Source organism: Podarcis erhardii (genome assembly GCF_964252035.2).
Source record: "Podarcis erhardii genome assembly, chromosome: 14".
Classification (NCBI taxonomy): domain Eukaryota; kingdom Metazoa; phylum Chordata; class Lepidosauria; order Squamata; family Lacertidae; genus Podarcis; species Podarcis erhardii.
In genome coordinates this window covers 18127085-18150366 of record NC_138503.1, presented here as the reverse complement: position 1 = coordinate 18150366, position 23282 = coordinate 18127085, and the positions used below count along the sequence as shown (strand labels likewise).

Below are 23282 nucleotides of genomic sequence, written 5' to 3'. Positions count from 1 at the left end.
CGGGAAGGTAAACGGCGTTTCTGTGCGCTGCTCTGGTTCGCCAGAAGCGGCTTAGTCATGCTGGCCACATGACCCAGAAGCTGTCTGCGGACAAACGCCGGCTCCCTTGGCCAATAAAGCGAGATGAGCGCCACAACCCCAGAGTTGGTCACGACTGAGCCTAATGGTCAGGGCTCCCTTTACCTTTAAATTCACTTCTCCACATTGCTGCATCTGTTTATTTGCAAAAATTCATCAATAGTTCAGTGTCCCCCCCTTAATGCACACATTTTTGATACAATTGTGTGTCATTTCCTCCTTTTTTGCAAGCAGTTCCCACTAACGCAATGCATTTGTGCATATTACTTTCACTAAGATTGATCCGCCATTTCCCCCTGGTAGATGCATTTTGGCTTAGATCATTTGGTAGGAGAACTTCACTGCAAAATTCAGAGGAGTGGGAATTTTGAAGGATGGCTGCGTTTTTGGTTTGCATATAGTTTCAGTAAGCACAGATTGTGTGTATTCACCTGCAAATGCAAGCCAAATCAGATTTCTCCCCCATCTTTAGGTGCTTAGGCCTCTGAAGCTTCTTCAAGTGTAGGAGGGAATAGGAATGTTCAGCAGAGGCTCCTGCAATTGGCAGGAAGTAAGAAACCCTAGATTGATTAAAACTGGGATAAGTACTAGGAGCCAAGTACTCCACACTTTCCTTACCATAAGGTGTAAGGTACTGAATCTGGGTGCAGCCACACACAGTCCTGACCTGGCTCTGACACATGGCTTAGAAAGGCCACCTACGCATTGCCAAAAATAAAATAGAGAACGCATCGCCATACGAAGCGCAAAAGAGGACACTGATCTGCATTACCCTCACCTGGTAATTTATACGCAGAGATGCCAGTTTAGAGAGAATTGCTATAATTTAAGTAGAAATACCATGCATCTCAGCATAATGAGGGAGACTGTGATCAGGAGACCCATCTGCTTGCTCAGTCTGCTGTCCAGATGTTAACTCTTGGTGGGCAACTTCAAGCACCCTCCTTCCCTTTTTCATGGTTCTTCCATCTTGAAATGCAGACCTTGCCCCGGTAACCTTTCGTATAGAGGACTCCTTCAGCGAGAGCAGGGATGGCCCACTCCCAAGAGACTGAGATCTACTCACAGAATTAAAAACTGGCAGTGGGGGATACAGGTCAAAGTTGTTGACCTTTCTGGGGAAGGAAAGCCCTGTTTTGGGGGGATTCAGGTCAAAGTTGTTGAGCTTTCTTTAGGGAGGAGAAAAGACCCCTTTTTAAGGAGTTCAGGTCAAAGTTGTTGAGCTGGAGGAAGGTCCCTTTGGGGGGGGGGGTGTGACAAAGAGGAACAGCCACTCACCAACAGATTGCTGGGGAAACAAACAATCTCACTGAGGAAACTCCGTCTTCCGTTCTTCAGATCGTGCAACATTGGAGGGCAGGGCGAGGGGGCAGGGGCGGAAAGGGACTCAGCAATCGACCACGATCTACCAAAACCTCCCGGGGATCTACTAGTAGATTGCGATCGACCTGTTGGACATCCCTGAGTTAGAGGATCGCCCTCTATAAAGTGGGACACATGGCCATCCTTCATGCACTGCCTCTTCTGCTGCTTGTACATCATCTTGCCGAAAGGTCTGATGCCTCTCTCTTAACTGGCAGCATGCAGAAGAAGACCTGCTGGATAAGGAACAAAAAGAGCAGATCAACAAAATGCCAAACTGACTCCCCCCCCCCCCCCGTGTTGAGAATCCATCAGGTTTTCGTTGTTTTTATTTGCCTCTTTTAGCATCTCGCTTTGCAACACTTCTTAAGTGAACTGAATTCTTCACTTCGCAATAAGTTATGTGCAGCGCTCACTGTAGAAGGTTGTTGTCTCAAGCATGCTTTTTTTGGGCGGGGGGAGTTGTCCTTGATTCCAGGATATCTCATGTCACGTGTTCTATTTCTATCTCATTTTGGCGTTTTGCTGTTTTGGAAAATTCATTGTAAAAGTTAGCTGGGTGTCATGTGGAGGTTGTTCAAAAGTGCATCTTCATGGGCATGATGCCCAGGGCGCCTGCCGTGTTGAAATGCTTGGGCATCAGCCCAGACTCATGCAACACCTCTATGCCAGGACGGTGCCTCCCTAGTGACTGTTGGTGTATTTAGGTTTGTAATGTAACATGCCGCATGGCACATTTCCAGCAAGACCCACAGAGTGGCTGTGCCATTTAAATTGGCCCTTGCCAGAATGGCACAGAACAGAGGCAAACAGTGGCCTTGAATAGGGTCGATTGCCAGTGGAACAGACAGCCTCCTGACCTGATCACTGGTATACAAATTCTGGTCACTTACTTTCCTGTGGATTTCATATGTGGCCAGAGATGTTACGTGGCAGTAGCTACCACAGATGAAAAGACACCAGCAAAGACTAGGCCAATTGGCTTGGAGAGACCCTGGAAGTTTGCTCCCATTGAAATTAATTGCTTTATTCCAGCGTTAAGTAGTCAAAAACTGCAAATTCTGCCAAGGTATTTTTATTTTATTTTTTTAGTTCTCCAAATAGTCAGCTGCTGGGTGCTTATATTAAGGACCCAGGTTTTAAGCACAAATGGGAAACATTGATATTCATGCAATATGTACTTCAGAAGATGCTATTCTGTAATTTAAGTGAAAATGCTGCCAGGTTCCTGCAAATTTGCAGACCTTTGTATAGTGGGTGTGGATTGTTGCCTGTATCCCCTCTGCTGCTCAGCTGATACATAAACAGGGTGTTCCATGGGGACGGCTGGTTTTGTGGAGGGTGCTGCTTGCACAATTTCTGACATACACGCACTAAAAAGGAGGCGGGGGAATGGGGCACTGTCATAGATCCCGTAGCTCACACATGTGTCGTGGGCAGGGAGTGTAGCACAGCTCGTCCTCCATGAGATGGCCTTGCAAGTTGTGTGCGCCAGAGCATTGTAACTGACTCAGCAAGAAGTTTTGCCAAAAACACTGGCCACTTCCAGACCAATTCAGGTTCAGTGGTTGAAGTGAATTTGGTGTTCTTCCTCAACAAACCCATTTCCATTTAAAACACAACACACACAGAAACAACATTTTGCAGGAAGGTCCACGATGGCAAAATGTGCTCGGAAGTGTGGGGTAACGATTGTTTGCCTTATATAGCCTCTCCACAAACAAATGAGAAAGAGTGATGAAGAAGCCACTGGCATCATATTATTATTATTATTATTATTATTATTATTATTATTATTATTAAAATTTATACGCCACTCTATACCCGCAGGTCTCAGGGTGGCTCACGGGATAAAACCACAATATAAAAACACAAAATACATGATCGAAATAAAAAAACAAGAACAACCCTATAACACCCCATATAACCTCCCTGCTAAGGTTCTGCAAACAAATCGGGATGAAGGCTCAATCAACAGATTGTCTGGAAGTGACCAGTGGCTGCAACCACAATTGCAATCATTGTGCATAATCACTGTAGCACAAGACATAGGCCTCCCCTTGAATGTCGGTGCACCGCATCTTGGACCCAGCCCTGAACATAGGGGTTGATCAGGGAGGTTTTCTTGCCCCACATTGCAGTTGTCTTGTGGCAAAAGGGGTTGCATGGACGGTGTTTTAAATATCAGAATATTGCAGTGGCATTCATCCAGCTGCTTCATCTAGTCCATTGTAGAAGCCGTGTTCGTCAATGTCCCATCAGTGGCCAGCTTCCCATCTTGTCTCTATGCCCTATTAACAAGCTTCCAGGACATATATGCATCGACTTCAAGGGCATTTCTCCGGGTCTGTCAAGCAATATTTTGATTCCCCCTCCCCAATTCCCTAAAAAAGGTTACTGCTTCTGATCCAGCTACACCTGTGGGCAATTAGCATAACAAATTATGGCTCCAGAGGGGGATACCCCTCCCCTTTCAAATTCCTCCAATCACTTCAGAAGGGAATATATGAACATCATGATACAGGTGAGGGGGGCTGCACTCATGTTGACTAAATATGCAGGCATCTGCACACTTGTGCAGATTTCCTTTGCTGGATCAGGGTGGTGATATTTAAAGAGTTGTAGTGTGATTCAAGCTCACTGCGAGCGTTGAAATTCAGGGAAGGTGGATCCTTATTATTTTTTGTATAGTAGAAATAATCTGGCAGCAGTAGCTGGCAAACTATACTGTGTTCAATCTTGTGTAACAGTTATTTTAACAAAAATGCTATAAACTGTATTCTACATTATAGACTTTTATATGGAGATACTACTACTACTATTACTACTAATAATAATGCAGCTATAGGTACATTATAATCCTTAGTGTGACTGAGAAAAAAAATGTACTAGATGGTATTACTTAAAATAATAATGATGACCGTTATTTCTTTTTGTATTTATGCCTTATAAATAAAATGGTTATATACACAACGAAAGGGTACTGTGAAAATTAATAAAGTCAACAGACTGTTTAGAACTGATCCTACTTCTCTTAGTGTGTTGCACTTGACTCAGCTGGTCACAATAAATGTTCCATCGCAACTAATTCAAGAAATTAGAATTGTAAATAACTTTGGTCCCATGGCTTGCCATGGGATGTTGTTCACACCAAATTCTTGCTGGGTCAGTACCACCATATGGAAATCATCCAGTTTACTTAAAAGAGTAAGGCAAGAAGGATGTCTCCATCCTTCCCAGGTTTTTAGGGTACATCTGTTTTAATTTAACTGGGGCATTTGGTAACTGTCAGATGTAATGATGCCTTTCTTTTACAAAGTTACTGTACAATGTGGCCTTTCAGTTCATTAAAATGTGACATCCAATAAACTTTTAAAAATGGTGCACATCCTTCGAAGTCCGCTTAATTAAACAGAAATATTAATTCATCCCTCGGTCATGTTTCCTCTTCCCAGGGACATACAAGACAAAGCCTGATTTGCGAAGGGTTGGCTTAACAACACGTTCTGTTTCGCATCGGCAGGGTTTTTCATGGGACCTGCATCAGGGAAATGAGGAGATTGCTGTTGCTTATGGGGGAAATGGATTTTTAAAATTATAGGTTCTTGCCAAGGGATTTGCAGGTCTGCAGGAGGGATCACCTCTTGAATTCTCAACGGATTATTTTATAGATTGTTTTGCAATTTGAGTGATGCCAAGTCAGTCATGAGCCGGGGCTCTGATTCCCTATCCTCAGGAGAAGAGGCCATGCAAACAGAGGACATCTTTGACCAACTTACATTGCAGAGTGCCTTCTACCAAGTCAGACCACTGGTCCTTCTAGCTCAGTGTTGTCTAAACTGACTGGCAGCAGCTCTCTAGGATTTCAGATGGGGAGTCTTGCCTAGCTCTTCCTGGAGACGCTGGGGACCGAACCTGGGACCTCTTGCATGCAAAACAGATGCTCCACCACTGAGCTACAGCCCGTCTTCATAGAGTGTTTAGGACCATAGGAAGCTGCCTTATGCAGCTGCCATGGTCCACCTACAGTGACTGGCAGAAGATCTCCAGGCTTCAGACCAGGAGGGAAATTGGACCTCAGAACTAGTCTTCAATGCCCCTGCTTCTTCAGTGGTGCTGGTGGTTGCACTGTTTACTGTGGACTTCAGAAGAAATAGCAGAACCACAGCCTCCTCCTCGCCACTGGAGTCAATGGTACTAAAATAGGCTGGGTCCCTTGATAGGAGTAGAAGTTTCAGTCATCAGGAGCTGCAGTCCTACTTATAGCCAAGGCTTGGTTTGGTCGCTTGCTGGAGCCTTAATCAAACTGGCCTTGTTTTGTTGGCTAGGCCCACCTCGGAGCTGTCCAGGGTGCTACCTGCCTTGCTCTCTTGCCTTTTGGATCCTGAGGATGGCTTTGCTTGACCTCACTTACCGTATTTTTCGCTCTATAAGACGCACCCCCCCCCTCCTAAAAAGTAAGGGGAAATGTGTGTGTGTCTTATGGAGCGAATGCAGGTGGAAGGCTCTGCTCAGCGCTCCCTTTAAAGAGCCGTGTGGAGCTCCCTCTTTAAAGGGAGTGCAGCTCTTGGGGGAGCCTTCATCCTGCTGCCTGGGAGAGGCTGCGTGCGACTATCCCATAAGCCAGGACAGCTAGAGGGATCACTGCGCTGCAATCCCTCTTGCTGTCCTGGCTTCTGCCTTAGCCGCACGAAGCATCTTGGGGGAGCCTTCATCCCGCTGCCCTCTTGCTGTTCTGGCTTCTTGGGTTCAGAATTCCCCCCCCCCCCTTGTTTTCCTGCTACGAAAACTAGGTGCGTCTTGTGGTATGGTGCGTCTTATAGAGCGAAAAATACGGTATGTGGAACTACCCTCTGCTTACAGGAACCTGATTTGACCTTGTTTCCAGGATTCTGAAGTGGGAGTGGTGGTATGTGACCTTGTTTCCCAGCCATGTGCATCTGGCATGGTCTCCTGCCCCCGCCATTTAACTAAGCCATGTATCTCCCACCAGTTCTATTCAAATGAACAAAGGTACTTAGGATGCCTGCCTGGGAGAAATGGCATCCATTGTAAATTGACTGTGGCTCTCATTGGTCAGAAAAAGCCAGAGGCCACTCCCTCCACGGAGAGGGAAAAGAGCCTTTTTTTTTTTTTAAATAATATTTATTAGAAATTTCCAATTACAACAAAATAAAAAGAACAAAACATCCCAATTTAAAATCTTATTTTCAATAACATCTTTCCAGGACTTCCCCTCCCTCCCCCCTCTTGTATTCCAATTCTTACAAATAAATTCAGCAAGTTCTTATCCCAGATTTTGAACTTATTATCATTAGCCCAATTTTAAAAATATTTTCCCATCCCCTAAAATCGACCTGTTCCCTTCCGCGCGTTCCCCCTTTAATATACAATACAGATTAAAATAATCAAATATAATTAATTAAAATAAAATTATAAAATATAATTAAGATAATCAAATATAATTTTACGCCCTTTGGATTCCAAATTTCCCTCCCCCCTTTCCCGGTTGCGTTCCCAATGTTCTTCAACGTCTGATGTCTTCCTGGAGCTCCCACATCTATCTAGGCCATAGTCCTTTACCAGTCATCTTTAATTTCGAATGTCCAATCTTGGAAGGAGTCTATCTCAAAAAGGCCCATTTCTTCCATCCAGATTTTTATATTTAGGAGTAAAAGCTCCAATTTTATTTCTTTAGACCTTTCAAATCTGGATGTCCCAAATGTTCCCACTTCCAACTTTGTCCAATTCTTGTTGTTCTTGTTGTTCTTGTTGATCTCTCTCCTCCTTTTTTTTTTTTTTTTCCCTGCTCTCCTGCACAAATGTTCTAATTCCAAAAGCTTCTAATTCCTCTGCAGAGGCTCTGTTATTCAGGAACAAAACATTATGCCAAGTCCCTTCCATTCTTCAATAGATAAATCTATTGTCTCCTTTAGTGTGTAGACCTCTGTAGACAAAATAGTGTTCCATTTCTGCAGTTTCCCAGGAGATAAAAAATTCTATTCAAGTTCCAAGCCAACAATACTTGTAATATCCCTCAGCTCCTCTAGGTGAATTGCAATAACTCAATTCCCTTCCAGATCACGCCCACCAGTCAAAATAACTTGTTATTCCTTGTTTTAAACAATTTATATCCAATTTATAACAAATGTAACCGGCAAAGTCCTCGTAACAAAGTTCTCTTTTTTGTTCTTCCGCTTTGACAGCTCTTTGACAGCTGTCAAAACCTCTCTTTCTCTTCTCCCGGTGCTCTCACAAATTGCTCCCAGGATTCCGGGGGGGGGGGGTTGCTTTTTAATTCAATTCCACTTTTCTCCTCCAGCTCAGTCTTATAATTTTCCATCGTGAAGTTAATAACTTTGTCAAAATAGGGTTACGCTCGATCTTAGTTGTCAAATCCTTTACTTTAACTCCTCTACGACGGGGGGGGGGGGGCTGACTTCCTTTTTGTGCCTCCCCCGCTCGCTCCGATTTTTTTTTTAAAAAAATTATCCCCCTTTTTAGTCCAGGTTCCAATTACTCACGGGTTATTCTTTTAAGTCCAAATTTTCAATAGAAGAAGTCAGCGCTCTCCGTCGAATGGCATGCGGCTTCGCTCGGCAGGGGAAGCGGAGGACTCAAAGCACCCCCCCCTGTCACCCGTTCCGCAGCCTTTAAAAAGGCTCCTTCGCGGGTCGAGGGGGCGCAAAAGGTGCCAGCCGAGTCACCATGTCCATGGGTTTCAGCGCCCATGGTTTTTGAGGGTCCCCGCGTCGCCGGCACGGTAGGACCCAGCCCCTGCCGAGCAGGCTCCCTCCGGAGCTCGGAGGGAGTCCGCCATTCGGCGATGGCGCCAACCCGGAAGTTCGGGGAAAAGAGCCTTTAAAAGTGGAGCTAGCCTTACAGCTTTGTCCTTTGCACCAGATCTGGGCCAGATTTCCCACGCCACCAGGAAGCTGATTGTCCCCACTTGTCTTGACGCTTGGAATCCATTCTACGAAATGTTTAAGAGCAGTCGTAATAAACCAGCATGTTCTTCTGGGAGAGGCTCGGGGAGGATGGGCTGCCTTTACAAACTGGGAGGGAGTTCTCTGGGAAACTCAAGGGGCATTGGTCTCAGAGTTCCTGGACTTTAGTATATCTGAAGGAGCGTCTCCACCCCCATCATTCTACCCGGACACTGAGGTCCAGCGCCGAGGGCCTTCTGGCGGTTCGCTCACCGTGAGAAGCCAAATTACAGGGAACCAGGAAGAGGGCCATCTTGGTAGTGGCGCCCTCCCTGTGGAATGCCCTCCCACCAGATGTCAAAGAGAACAACAACTACCAGACTTAGAAGACATCTGAAGGCAGCTCTGTTTAGGGAAGCTTTTAATGTTTGGTGCATTACTGTATTTTAATATTGTGTTGGAAGCCGCCCAGAGTGGCTGGGGAAACCCAGCCAGATGGGCGGGGTATAAATTTATTATTATTATTGTTGTTGTTGTTGTTGTTGTTGTTGAAGAAGAAGAAGAAGTTGGTTGGGGTCCGCAAGCTGCTTTGATCTCTTGGATGGGATAAGGCAGCTGGAAGACAGCCCTGATTCCCCCACCAAGTTATGAGCAGGTTGGACCAAGGAGCGGAGGTTGCATTACCATAGAGCAGGCATAGGCAAACTCGGCCCACCAGCTGTTTTGGGACTACAACTCCCATGATCCCTAGCAAACAGGACCAGTGGTCAGGGATGATGGGAACTGTAGTCCCAAAACATCTGGTGGGCCGAGTTTGCCTATGCCTGGCATAGAGCTTTTTTTATTTTAAGCAATTGCTTCAGTGCAGCCCAGTCCTTTCCCACCTGGGCTGTGAGAGTTGAGTGAGAGGGTGGCGGTGGCTGCTACTGGGTAGCAAGGCCCAGCAGGCAGCACTGCAGGGCTGTTGTGCAGCAGCAGGGCAAGTAATGTGCTAGGAGAGACTTAGCTTAGCATCCTCTGTTCTCTGCATGCTACCTGCAGGCTGCAAACCTGGCTGGTGGCGCCGCCTGGCACAGCAGGCACAGTATGCCAGTCACTGACAGCTCTAGGTGTTGGATAAGCAGGAGAAATGAGTCTACCCCGAAATATATCAAATGCACTGCAATAAGATATAATAGGATTATCATTAGCTGGCAAGGTGCTTTGCTTGAACAGTTTTGACTCTGATCCAGCTCTGCCTTGCTTCACTAGCTCTGGAATCCCCATTTCATTCTTCAGCAAGGAAGGGGAACCTGTGACCTTCTGGGTGATGTTGGGCTGTAACTCCCATCATCCCTGACCCTTGGACAGGTGACTGGGGAGTCCAACAACATCTGCAGGGCCACAGGTGTCCTGTTCCAGACCTACAGGAACCATCAGTTCATTCTGGCTTGGATCCAGATTAACTTGGCAGCATTTAGGTCTAGTTGAATTCACCCGGGCAAGTTATCCGTGACTTAGTCCCATTGATTTCAATGGGAACCAGGGGGCATCTAGCTTGGTCTGGATCCAAGCTTCTCTGGGCTGTATTGAAACTTCACATGTGCTTTAAATTCTTATGTATTCTGTACAGTAGTACCTTGGTTCTCAAAAGCCTTGGTACTCAAACACCTTGGTTCCCAAATGCCGAAAGTAAGTGTTCCAGTTTTCGAACGTTTTTTGGAAGTCAAACATCTGATGCGGCTGTCGGCTATTGTTTCCAGGGCACCTGCACCAATAAGAAGCTGCGCCTTGGTTTTTGAACATTTCAAAAGTCAAACGGACTTCCAGAATGGATTAAGTTAGGCGCTTTTGTTTTAGCTATTTATTTTGCATTTTTGTTTTTGAGGCTTTTTTGGTTAATTTGTTTTTGTGACTGTGTGGAACCTAGTTCAGCTACTGATTGATTGTGTGGCTGCGGAAATGGATAAAAGCCCCCCATCCAAACAATGACTGTCATCAGTGCAGGTAAGAAAATAATAAGAATTTTATTTTTCATCATCTACAATACTGTCTTCTTTATTTTATAGTACTGTACATTGATTATTGCTTTCATTTTATGAACCAATGGTCTCATTAGATAGCAAAATTCATGTTTAGGGGTTGTCTGGAATGGATTAATCCATTTTGCAATACTTTCTATGGGAAAGTGCACCTTGGTTTTAGAACGGACTTCCGGAACAGATTAAGTTTGAGAACCAGGGTATCACTGCATTGCTTTTTCAGGCATCTCCAAGTAGGGCTGGAAGAGGACACTGTCTGAACACCCCTGAGAGCTTCTGCCAATCCGTGTAATCCATGCTGAGCTAGATGGACCAATGGTCTGTCTTGTTATAAGGCAGCTTCCCATTTTTGCATGTTTCCATTCATCATTCCAGGCCTCCATTCCCCATTCTGTGGGTGAGTGGATATCTGCAAAGGCTGCAACTTCCCTTCATCTAGAATCAAAGTAAAGTGTGTGAACTTCTGGTACGGGGATGTTGCTGCCTTGCTTCTCATTCTCAGCCACCAGAAAAGACTACTCAGTCATGTTGAATAATTACACCTTGGAAAACACATGGGCGATTCTGGGTCGTGCTAGCGACTTGAGAAATGATTAAATGGCTGCTCCGGAAATAAGTTGCTCTAATTAAACAAACAGTGTTGACTCAGAGTTAAATTTCAGAGTTTTTAGTTGTGGGCTGACCTTCAGGAGAACAGCAATGGCTCCATGGGGAAGTATGCTTTGCACTGGGGACATCTGGCCAGATCTGGCGACAGCGTACATAACTAAGATCATTATGTAAATGTATCATCCAGGACTCTGGGTAGTTAGCCTCAATTCCATGGGAGCAGCAGAAAAATGCAGAATTCAGGTCCTTGAGAACTGCAGATTCCGATAAAACAAAAAACCTAAGATGCTACTCCTTATGACACCTGAAAATAAATGGTTGTTACCTGCTGGAATCTTGGGAGCCAAGCAGGTATACAGTTACCAGTGAATGATCCTTGGGGGGTCCTATGATTTATCTAGCAATCTGTTCTAAATTATGAAATAGTAAAACTTGCAGACCACTGGTCCCATTACCTCCTGGCAAATAGAAGGGGAAGAAATGGAGGCAGTGAGAGATCTTACTTTCTTGGGCTCCATGATCACCGCAGATGGTGACAGCAGCCACGAAATTAAAACGCCTGCTTCTTGGGAGAAAAGCATTGACAAACCTAGACAGCATCTTAAAAAGCAGAGACATCACCTTGCCAACAAAGGTTGTATAGTTAAAGCTATGGTTTTTCCAGTAGTGATGTATGGAAGTGAGAGCTGGACCATAAAGAAGGCTGATCGCCGAAGAATTGATGCTTCTGAATTATGGTGCTGGAGGAGACTCTTGAGAGTCCCATGGACTGCAAGAAGATAAAACCTACCCATTCTGAAGGAAATCCGCCCTGAGTGCTCACTGGAAAGACAGATCCTGAAGCTGAGACTCCAATACTTTGGCCACCTCATGAGAAGAGAAGACTCCCTGGAAAAGACCCTGATGTTGGGAAAGATGGAGGGCCCAAGGAGAAGGGGACGACAGAGGACAAGATGGGTAGGCAGTGTTCTCGAAGCTACCAGCATGAGTTTCACCAAACTGCGGGAGGCAGTGGAAGACAGGAGTACCTGGCGTGCTCTGGTCCATAGGGTCACGAAGAGTCGGACACGACTAAACGACTAAACAACAACAAAACGTGCAGAAGGATTGATGGAAAACAAGAGATATCACTTGTATTTCTCAATTTGCAAAGTGCATTCAGGTTAGGAATGCAGGAATCTGTCTTACACAGAGTCAGACAATTTGTCCAACTAACTCGGTAGAGTCTGCACTGACTGGCAGCAGCTCTCCAGGCAGGCTTTCAGATCAGGATCTTTCTGAGTCTTACCTGGTGATGCTGGGGATTGAAGCTGGCCCTGAGATCTCCTGCATGCAACGCATAATTTCTCCACAGAAGCCCCTTTCCTTAAGGTGGAATTTGGATTATCTGCATAAATCAAAAAATGTTGATTTAAAGCAAACTACTTTAAAAACCGGTTAAGAAAATACACCGTTTGATCTCATCAGACCTGCATCAACTCATTAGCTTAGGGTTGAGGGCCCAAAACTCAGTTTTAGAACTGCTACTGCAAGCTTCTGCTCCACATTTCTCCTTTCTTTAATTCTCTGATTTGGACTTGTGAATACCGATTGGTTAAGGAGAGCTGTAGAGCAATCACCACAAAGGGATTTGCATAATCATGACACTCTTGTTTCTCAGCTCTCCTGATTGGCTATTGTCACTTCCTTGATTGGATGAACTATTATAATCTTCCTCTTCCAACTGGTTCCATTATTAGAATCTCCCCGTTTCCCCCCCTCCTTCTTAAAAAAGAACAGTTTTGCTAGCAGCAGCAGTAGCAACAACAAAAAGAAACCTTGTTTTCATTCCCCGAAGCTTAGACTGGAAGGTTAAAAACATACAGAAAGGGGGAAGGTGTTTAATACCAACAGAAAATCACCAGTTGTGGGGAACCTTTTTCAGCTTGAAGGTCGGATTTCCTCTTGGATGATGTACTGAGGGCCGAGCGCCAGCGGTATGCAAGGCCAGAGACACTGAGGGTTAAAAAAAATAAACAAGCAGTGTATAAATTTTATTAAACAAACAAATCAAATAAATAAAGGTGGGCATGGCCAGAGGCGAAAGTGAGTGGAGTCAAAGAGGGAGGTTTTTATGCACCCGCCAAATACATTTCTGCACATGGGTACCGTAAACGCTTCTTTGCATTTTAGTAAAAGCTAATTGCTTCCCCCAAAGAATCCTGGGATGTGTAGTTTGTTAAGGGTTCTGAGAGTTGTTAGGAAACCTGTAGCCCCTCCTTGAGTAACAGTTCCCTGAGTGGCTGAACATGAATTCTCCCTTCCTAGGGAACTCTGGGAAGTGTAGCTCTCCACACCCTTAACATCCTGCCAACCTAGCAGTTCGAAAGCACGTCAAAGTGCAAGTAGATAAATAGGTACCACTCTGGCGGGAAGGTAAACGGCGTTTCCGTGCGCTGCTCTGGTTCGCCAGAAGCGGCTTTGTCATGCTGGCCACATGACCCGGAAGCTGAACACCGGCTCCCTCGGCCAATAAAGCGAGATGAGCGCTGCAACCCCAGAGTCTGTCATGACTGGACTTAATGGTCAGGGGTCCCTTTACCTTTACCTTTACACCTTTAACAGAGTCCAGTGATATGATACTGCTTTAAATGTATAGTGAAGAAGGGGCTTGTGTGTGTTTGTGTTTTCTATTTTTTGAATCAGTGAAGCTGACAAAAGAACCACTGGCCAGTTCCTGAGACTCTTGTGCCTCTCTTGGTGTTTTTTTAATCAGAAAAAAGCCCAGATTAATAAAATTGATGGTTATGGCTGACCATTCACTTGCTACCACAAAGCCCAAGGTGATGATCAGGGCAAGCCCTACCATTAGGCAAAGTGAGACAACTGCCTCAAGGGTGGATGCTGGAGGGAAACACTGACAGCCTTCCCACCAGCCCTTCTCAATCCCCTGGCTTTCCTTCTGTGCTGGAGGACAGAACTGTGTGTACTGCATGAGCTGCCTTGCCCCATCTCAGCCTCAAGTGCAAGGAGAGACGCTATCTTGACAGTGTTGTTCAGAGAAGATTCAACTGCTAGTCCGCTTGGCCTTTGTTCGTGGGAGAGGGTTGCCATCTGGTCCTTTGACTCGGGCTGCAAAATGGCGTGTGCTTTGTCGATAATTCATTTAGTGACCTCCAGCAGAAGATTCGTTCATCCATTTCTTTTAAAGAAATGTTAGGGACTGCCCTTTGCAATGTATATACCCAAAGCCTTGTTTGTAAGCAGAGCGCTTAAACCAGAGTTTCCTGGTTCTGGTGCAATGGGAAACAATGGTTTAAACAAACCACCAGAGAAGTACCCAAGCTGCCTAGGATTCAACAAGGAAGGGACAGAGCATGCAAACACAAGGCTCCTGGTGTTTTACAACATGGTTGTCACATCTGAACTGGCCCCGCTGTGTTAATGCATGTAAGTAAGGTAAAGGGACCCCTGACCATTAGGTCCCATCGTGACCGACTCTGGGGTTGCGGTGCTCATCTCGCTTTATTGGCTGGGTCATGTGGCCAGCATGACTAAGCCGCTTCTGGCAAAAAAGAGCAGCGCACGGAAACGCCATTTACCTTTCCACCAGAGCGGTACCTATTTATCTACTTGCATTTTGACGTGCTTTCAAACTGCTAGGTTGGCAGGAGCAGGGACCGAGCAACGGGAGCTCACCCCGTTGCGGGGATTCGAACCACCAACCTTCTAATCGGCAAGTCCTAGGCTCTGTGGTTTAACCCACAGAGCCACCTGCGTCCCAAATGCATGTAAGTACACACTGACAAAGCATGGAGATAAAGAAAGCATGGAAGCATTACAAAATGTAGGAATTGAGTAGTAACAGAATAGTCATTAGAAGGTAAATATAGAATGAGAATGAGATGGCTGTTACTAGGGCAATAGTCCCCAAATAATAAAGGCGCTTTATATGAAACTATCCATCTGTGTGTGCTTTTTGTGCAAATACTATTTAAAGAGTTTCAGTTTGCTGGGGAATCTTTCCTCTTGGTTCAGCAAAAAAAAGCCACATGGCACTTTTGAAAAACTAAACTATTTTCCACCCTCCTCGTCTGTCATTTTTGCAAGGAAGCAAGAGAAGGCACGTTGCTTTTCTGATATATTGGAACAACACATCAGTTTCTTCAATTTTGCGAGGTAATAGAAAACCTCAGCCCTGACTGTGTCCATTACCTGATAAAACCCATCAATCTAGTTGAGGATCAAAAATCCTCAAATGGCAGAGCTGCACCACAGAACCTGATGCTGTTTTGTGTTACTGAGATGGGAAGGGTTCGGGAACCTGAGGTGCACCTGCTACAGGGGTGTGCCAAAATTATTCCCCCGAAATTCACAACTAAATTCACATTTCAGACTGCGGGGCATCCATTTCACCTGTCTTTTGTAAAGCAAGATACTACACCCTCCTCACTCTACACAGTATGCCAGTGTGCTGTAGTAATTAGATTGTCAGACCAGGACCTAGGAGACCTGGGTTCAACTCACCAATCAGCCATGAAGCTCACTGGGTGACCTTGGGCCACAGTCACTATTTCTCAGCCTACCCTATCTCAATGGGTTATTGTGGGGATTAAATAAGGAAAAGAAAAACCAGGTATGCCAGACCCCTCAAGTGTCCCAATTGAATGCAGAATTCAGCAGGCAGGTTGCTCACCAGAGCAAGATGGTTTGAGCATTTTACACCGATCCTGGTCTGACTACACTGGCTACCAATTAGTTTCCAGGCCCCATTCAAAGTGCTGGTTTTGACCTATAAAACCTTAAACGGCTCAGGACTGTACCCAGAGATCATCTTCTGAGGCCCTTCTTTGTGTGCCTCTTCCTCCATGTGAGGTCCGGAGGGAGGCAACACGAGAACAGGGCCTTCTCTGCAGTGGCTCCCCATCTGTGGAATGCTCTCCCCAGGAAAGTTCGCCTGGTGCCTTCATTAGCCACCTTTAGGCACCGGGCAGAAACGTTCCTTTTTAACCAGGCCTTTGGTTCATTTGACTGACATTCTATGCCCTTTTAAAATGTGGGTTTTTTGGGGGGAGGGGTTATTGGGTTGTCACTTTTATTTTTGTTATGTATTTTATGGTTTTATATCTTGCTTTTATTCTGTGAACCGCCCTGAGACCCCTGGGTATAGGGCAGTATACTACTGTCGGGAATCTTGCCCATATCAGGAGAAACTGGCAACTCTCCCAGGCACCCGGCATGATTCCCTGTTGACCTCCCTGGCTGCATTCCCCAGCAAGATCCAGGCTAGGTCGCAATAGGCGATCCTTCTCAGCCTGAGAAGAACACACCCCTCTTTCCTGCCCCCCAGGCAGGGGAAAAAGATAGACAGAAATGTATTTACATGCCTTTATTTCTGTCTTTGCAGCATTCCAAAAAAACGTGACTGCTCTCTTCAAGCTCCAGCAGTCAAGTGACAAACACTTCCTGGACAGGAATAAACGGAAGAGCTCATATTACACTCTGAGCTAATTCCGGTGCTTCGCACTGTGAATTGACTGCCCCTCTGATTCCCACGGGCAGTCCCAACATTCCCATCATGTTTACTTTTCAAGCTAGCACTTTGCAGCTGCATTGCATCCATATCGTAACTACTACTACTACTACTACTACTAACAATAATAATAATAATAGTGACAACCCGTATTTACAGAACCCACCCAATGCTCCATTTTCCTAGAGGCCGCTCTAGGCCACGTGGCATCTCTGGACATGGCAGGGACTAGCGCAACCTTCCCGAGGCCGCTCTAGGCCTCTGAGCAGGAAGCCGAAACAGCAAAGGTGAGAGAGAAGAAAAATGGAGGGGCCGAGTGGATGAGCAACGAAGGGGGCAGTAGCAGGGAGGGGGCAAGCGATGGAGATGGGTGGGGGAGGGGTGCCCAATTTTCTCTCTCTCACAAAATGTTGGAAGGTATGGTCTGCTGGGAAAAGATTGGGATATCAATGTAATCCATCAATTGTGGAACCCACGCTGCACTTGTACAGTGGTACCTCGGGTTACATATGCTTCAGGTTACAGACTCCGCTAACCCAGAAATATTACCTCGGGTTAAGAACTTTGCTTCAGGATGAGAACAGAAATTGTGCTCCAGTGGCGCGGTGGCAGCAGGAGGCCCCATTAGCTAAAGTGGTGCTTCAGGTTAAGAACAGTTTCAGGTTAAGAACAGACCTCCGGAACGAATTAAGTACTTAATCCAAGGTACCACTGTATAGAGAAGCCTGTCTTACATAGGCATCATGCGCAAACTCTGAATGCCTAATTGCTCAAAACTGTGTAGGATGTAGAGGTGCCAGCTTGCAAGGGCAATCGGGGAGGCCAATGTCATGCCCGTGATGTCAGGGCATTGGGAGGAGCTGGGGGCGGAGTTGAACATGGCGGCCTCGTGGCTTCGATAACTGGCGGCTTCCTCTTCCACTGGCGGAAGGCTGCTTCAACCCTCCTTCTCCTCCACGGCAGGAGAAGGAGGAGAAGGAGCTGGCCACTTCGCTCCATGCTTCTTTTATTGAAATTGAAATACTTTATTGTCACTTGTACAACTTGTATACAGTGAGATTACACGAACACCCCCCCACTCAGCTCTCTTAGTCTCAATTCCCCTCGTTTACTGACGCACACCCACCAAACCCGAAAGCCAGTTGCCCTGTTGTTATCTTTTCCTTCAGCAGCCTAAAAGCCCACGGATAGAAGCTGTTCTTTACCCTGTTGGTGCGACTAATCATGCTTCTATATCTTCTGCCTGAGGGCAGGAGATCAAGAAAGTGCCAGCCGAGGTGTGAATCATCCCTGAGAATTTCCCTCACTCTCCTGAGCCAACTTTCTTCCGCTATTTCATCCAGCAGATTCACGGGGCAGCCCATAATATCTTGTGCTGTATTCACCACCCTCTGTAGGCATTTCCTATCAGTTGATGTCAAACCAGCGTACCACGCTGTGATGCAGTATGAAAGGACACTTTCTATTGTGGACCGATAGAAGGAGATAATCAAATGTTGATTTCTTGGACTTGGGGGAGGGGCAGCCCCTATCCCCAAAATATAGGGGGCCCCCAAAATGGCTTGGCCCTAAGGAGATGGCACCCCTGGTTGGGTTCACTCAGGGCTCACCAACTTGTTGTTGGTGCACATTTGGAATATGTCTTTTAGGGGAAATTCACATTAAATTGCAGACAAACCTCCATGATTTTTTAAAAAATAAAGATCATAAATTGATGGATGACCTTCTATCATATGTGGTAGAATTGTAAAATGATAAAGGAATTCTGGGAAATGACATATAATGAACTTTTTTAAAAAAGTTTAAAATAATGGTGTGTGTTTTTTGAAAAACCAGAAATCTTTTTGTTAGGAATTGTAACCGAAGGAATTGAAAAGACTGTTCATGTACGCTACTACTGCTGCAAGGATGCTGCTTGCCCAGAGTTGGAAAGATGAGAAGATACCTACAAAAGCGGATTGGCAGATGAAACTATTGGACTATGCAGAGAAGGCAAGATTGACTGGGAAAATTAGAAATCAGGAGGATTAAAGCTTCAATAGAGAATGGGATAAATATAGACTATATCTAAAAGAACACTGTAAATGTTTGAACTTTTGGCATGCTTTAAATAACTCTTGCAATGTGACAAAGACTTTGGATATTATGGAAGACTGAAATTTGGATGAATTTATAATATGCAGTTGACAGAGGTATTTAAAGAACCCACGGAGGGGAGCAGGGAAGTCCTAAGATTCGGCAGAATCTTGTTTTAATTTTAATATTTGCAAGAATGTTAGTGGTGTCAATGAACTTGTAACACCAAATAAAACTTTTGGAAGTGCATCTGCCTGTCCCAAAACCTAGGAAGGATGGAAATCCTTGCATCCTTTCTGCCCAACTTTGTTTCTCTCATCCCATCAGGGAGTTTACTGGCTTTCCTAGATGCTGATCACAGCTCAGCGTCTGACAACAGAAATTCCTTTGGCTCGCAATTACTGTACTTACGATAGAAGAGATCCCTTCTGGCCTGACCCAGATTTTGGCTTCCATCTCACACTTGTAGGTATGTATTCCTATGCGGAATCCAGGCTCCTGGAAGGGGGCAGAAGACTGGTCTTTTTTCTAGCTTAGCCAGAGGCATCGGAAGGGGGGTGAAGTGGGGGCAGCCCACCCCAGGTGACATCCTGAGGGGGGTTGAGATTTGATGTGCCCCCCACCCACATGCTGTTGCCCCCACTTCTGGCTGAAGGAGCAGGCAGGGGAGAGTACAAGCTGTGCGATGTGTTCATCCCCGAGCCCCTGGCAATGCTATTCCAAGAGTTTTCTCCTGGATTCCAAGTCCTACTACAGGGGAGGGACACCCCAGGCCTTGGGAGCCAATCCTGGCCTCCTGCCCCCAAAACATGGCTCCCCAGGGAAGGTGCCCCTCCTGCTGGCAACTACCCCCCATCTTGCCCCGCAGCCTAGCCCCCTGCTTCCTCCATCGGACCCCACAAAACAGGGTGGTTGGGTTTCCAGACGCTGGCCCAGATGGACCTTGGGTCGGATCCAGTCATCTGGCTCTGTGCATCTTTTGACTAGCTGCTCCCCTAGCCCATTCCTGCCCTCCTCTGTCCCAAAAAGAAGGGCCACTTGCTCACCTGATGCCACCGGCTGCTCCGGGCCTTGTGGGGGGGGGGCACTCTGTTGCTGCAGCCAATCAGGCATCTTAAGCACCTGAACCTAGAAGAGACGAGCAGAGAGACCGACTCAGAAGCTGGCAGCCCCAATTCTTGGGGGGTGTTTGTGTTTGAGGAGGGGCGGCTGGCCCAATTCCTTCATCTCTCTGCAGTTCAGTGACCTGAAAGAGACCTGAAAGAGGAAAGAGGCAGCCCTGAGGGCTGGCAGAGAGAGAAAGGAGGCCCCAAGTGCTATGGGTTCAAGAGCTCTAGCCCAAAGAAAAGAGAAGCATTGCCAGCTGTTAAAGGGCTGCGCTGCCTCGTCTTCTCAGGACAGACCTACCCTTCCAGGAGAAAGGGACGCGGGTGGCGCTGTGGGTTAAACCACAGAGCCTAGGGCTTGCTGATCAGAAGGTTGGCGGTTCGAATTCCCGCGATGGGGTGAGCTCCCGTTGCTCGGTCCCTGCTCCTGCCAATCTAGCAGTTCGAAAGCACGTCAAAGTGCAAGTAGATAAATAGGTACCACTCCGGTGGGAATGTAAACGGCGTTTCCATGCGCTGCTCTGGTTCTCCAGAAGTGGCTTAGTCACGCTGGCCACATGACCCGGAAGCTGTACGCCGGCTCCCTCGGCCAATAAAGGGAGATGAGCGCCGCAACCCCAGAGTCGGTCACGACTGGACCTAATGGTCAGGGGTCCCTTTACCTTACCCTTCCAGGAGAAGGAGGGTGTTTTGTATTGGGTTTAACACATTTTATGTTACAAGGCACGTTCTAAGCAATCGTATAAGCGTTGGTAGACAAACATTCTAATGGCAAGTAAGCACATGCACATGCACTTGCAACTGTCAACTGTCAATGGTCAGTTTATGTTCCGGCATTATTATTGTGTTGTCCAGCCAGCTTGGTTCTTGTTTTCCTATGAATGAGCTGTTGTCACTGACAAATGTTGAATAAACATAATTGAGGAACTTATACTGCCTTGGGCTTCTGACATTTCCCGAACATTTAACAGAGGGAGACCCCTAGGAGGGTCCTCCAAGCATCAAAGTGTCCCAGAAGAGGAGCAGAACATGAAGAAGGTGGTGGAGTCTTCCTTGAAGCCAGAGAGACCCCCAGGAAGGGGGAGAAGGCCGAAGTCATAGGGCAGCTGGAGAGATGCAAAATGGAGCCAGGCAGCGGTGTAATGGTTGGGGCGCTGGACTAGGAGGACCTGGGAGAGCAGGGTTCGAATCCCTACTCAGACATGAAACTCCCTGGTGGACCTTGGGCCAGCCTAGCCTACTTTGCAGGGCTGCTGCGAAGATAACAGTTGGTGGCAGGGAGAATCATGAAGGCCACCTTGAGCTGCTGGGAGGAAAGTGGGCTAAGAATGTCCTAGTAAGTGTAAATGATGAGAGGGGATAGAAAAGGGGAAGGCAGGGGAAGAGTGTGGAGGAGCTGAGCTCTCTGGAGAAGACTGGCCAGGTCGATTTCAAGAGAGCTAAGGCTGTGCAGGGGACCCCAGGACTCACACCCCCCCCCCCAGGAGACCAAGAGAAAGCAAAGGAATGCTACTTACAGTCTGCACATTTTGTTCACGAAAAAGTCCCACCCTCCTCTCTAAACTAGCTATCTAAAATGCCCACCCAAGCCTAACTCTGACCCCAACCCCAGCCCTAAGCCTAAGCCTAAGCCTAACCCTACACTTACCCTTAACTACTCCTCTATGCACAAAATAAATATATACAAAATATATACAAAAATGTGCAAAAATGTCCATGAAATGTAAAATAAAAAATATGTAAATAGAGAACAAAAAGTAAAATAAAAAAGTAAAATAAAAGTGTTAAAATAAAAAAGTAAAATAATAAAATAAAAATTAATAAAATCAAATAAATCAAATAAAAGTAATACAGTGGTACCTCGGGTTACAGACGCTTCAGGTTACGGACTCTGCTAATCCAGAAATAGTACCTCGGGTTAAGAACTTTGCTTCAGGATGAGAACAAAAATCGCACAGCGGCAGCGGGAGGCCCCATTAGCTAAGTGGTACCTCAAATTAAGAACAGTTTCAGGTTAAGAATGGACCTCCAGAACGAATTAAGTTCTTAACCCAAGGTTAAGAACACCTCATCATCTCCTTATCATCTCTACTACCTCTCTCTACTACTCAACTCGCCTCACTACTAACCCACAATGGCCTCCTGCAAGTCTATGGCTTTTAAGGGAGAAGCAAGAGATGTCACACAGGAGGGCAGGTCCTTGTCACCGTGGCAACCCCGTCATCAGGACCTGGCCCCTCCTGAGAGGTGATGCTCCACAGTCAGAACTTGGAGGCATCTGGTGTTACGCCTGCAGCTGATTTAAAGCAATTTAAATCAATTTAAATCAACTGTTGTTGAGACATTTCATTCCAAATCTGCTAGACAGAGCCAGACACAGGATGATGACAGGTGGGTGTCCTGCCCGCCCCCTAACATAAATCCTGGCTACGCCCTTGCCTCCATGTGGGCATTCCAGGTCTGGTTTGTATGAAAAATGTAGTTCTTTGATCGTACAGAGGATAAATTTCTGGAGATATCAAATTGAGCAAGAGTATTCTTACCTCCTCTGGGACAAGAGATGTCCCTATAGACCTACATTAGCTAAGCTCTTCTGGCACTATTGACTGATGTTAATAAGAGAGATATCCTGATTTGATTACATCATCTGCCGAAAAAGCATTCACTTTTACCCAACCATACAGAATAAAATCAGTGGCACATTATCCATTACCTCACGGCTGTTGCAGAGAGTCTGCCAAGTTCATCTCCTAAATGACAAGCGGGGAAGAGACTTTGCTGTGCTACAGAACCATAAAACAGGTTAACAGCGGAGAAAGATAGCTCTGGAAGTGATCCCGACGATCTTTTGTTCATCATAATGAAATAATTCATGACCAGCATTTCCAGTTGCTATGGTACTGGAATTTTAATATTATTGTTCAAAAAGATGTCAAATAGCCATGTGCAGAAGATGTCAAAAGAGTGGAAGCTGAGACCATACTCATAGTTAATAGATAAACAGCAATAATCTGGAATACATAAAGTCAACATGCTTAAATTTAGCTAGACGTTTGGAAACTGATGGGGTAAATCAGTTCATAATAATCTATTTCAGCTAAGCTGGGGTCAGCAGACTTTTTCAGCAGGGGGCCGGTCCATTGTCCCTCAGACCTTGTGGGGCGCCAGACTATATTTTGGAAGGGAGGGGGAATGAACGAATTCCTATGCCTCACAAATAACCCAGAGATGCATTTTAAATAAAAGCACACATTCTACTCATGTAAAAACACACTGATTCCTGGCCCGTCTGCAGGCTGGATTTAGAAGGCGATTGGGCCTGATCCAGCCCCCGGGCCTTAGTTTGCCTACCATGTGCTAAAGGGTGCTCTGCCTGAAGTCACTGGGATTTAAGAAGCTTAACTGACATCCAACTGACTCATGAGAAGAACCACAATTTTTTTTAGCTGGAACTCACCAGAACTCAGTTCCGGCACCTCTCAGGTAGGCGCCACTGCCATTAGAGAACAAGGTTCATGATAAGTTCTTGGACAGGAATGGTTCTTGAAAGGGAAGGAAGGGCTGTAGCCTAGTGTAGCTCACTGATGGAACA

At 46.0% G+C, this 23282-nt stretch overlaps 1 protein-coding gene and 1 long non-coding RNA gene across 7 annotated transcripts in view; one reads left to right on the top strand and one right to left on the bottom strand.

Annotated features, from left to right (window-relative positions):
• The window catches only part of MINAR1 (membrane integral NOTCH2 associated receptor 1), a 211501-nt gene that overhangs the window by 26497 nt on the left and 161722 nt on the right, over positions 1 to 23282 (top strand). The gene's annotated exons all lie outside the window — the stretch shown is intronic.
• On the bottom strand, positions 884 to 22806 carry LOC309328944. 6 transcript variants are annotated; one of them, XR_014150930.1, is made up of 6 exons: positions 22404 to 22806; positions 19631 to 19712; positions 18996 to 19082; positions 12285 to 12383; positions 11071 to 11250; positions 884 to 4978 (listed from the first exon to the last, which is right to left on the bottom strand). It is a non-coding gene; the product is annotated as an uncharacterized lncRNA (long non-coding RNA). The 6 variants fall into 6 exon arrangements; XR_014150931.1 differs by lacking the exon at positions 11071 to 11250; XR_014150932.1 differs by lacking the exons at positions 11071 to 11250; positions 18996 to 19082; positions 22404 to 22806 and adding an exon at positions 20358 to 20448 and having other exon boundaries at positions 12285 to 12991.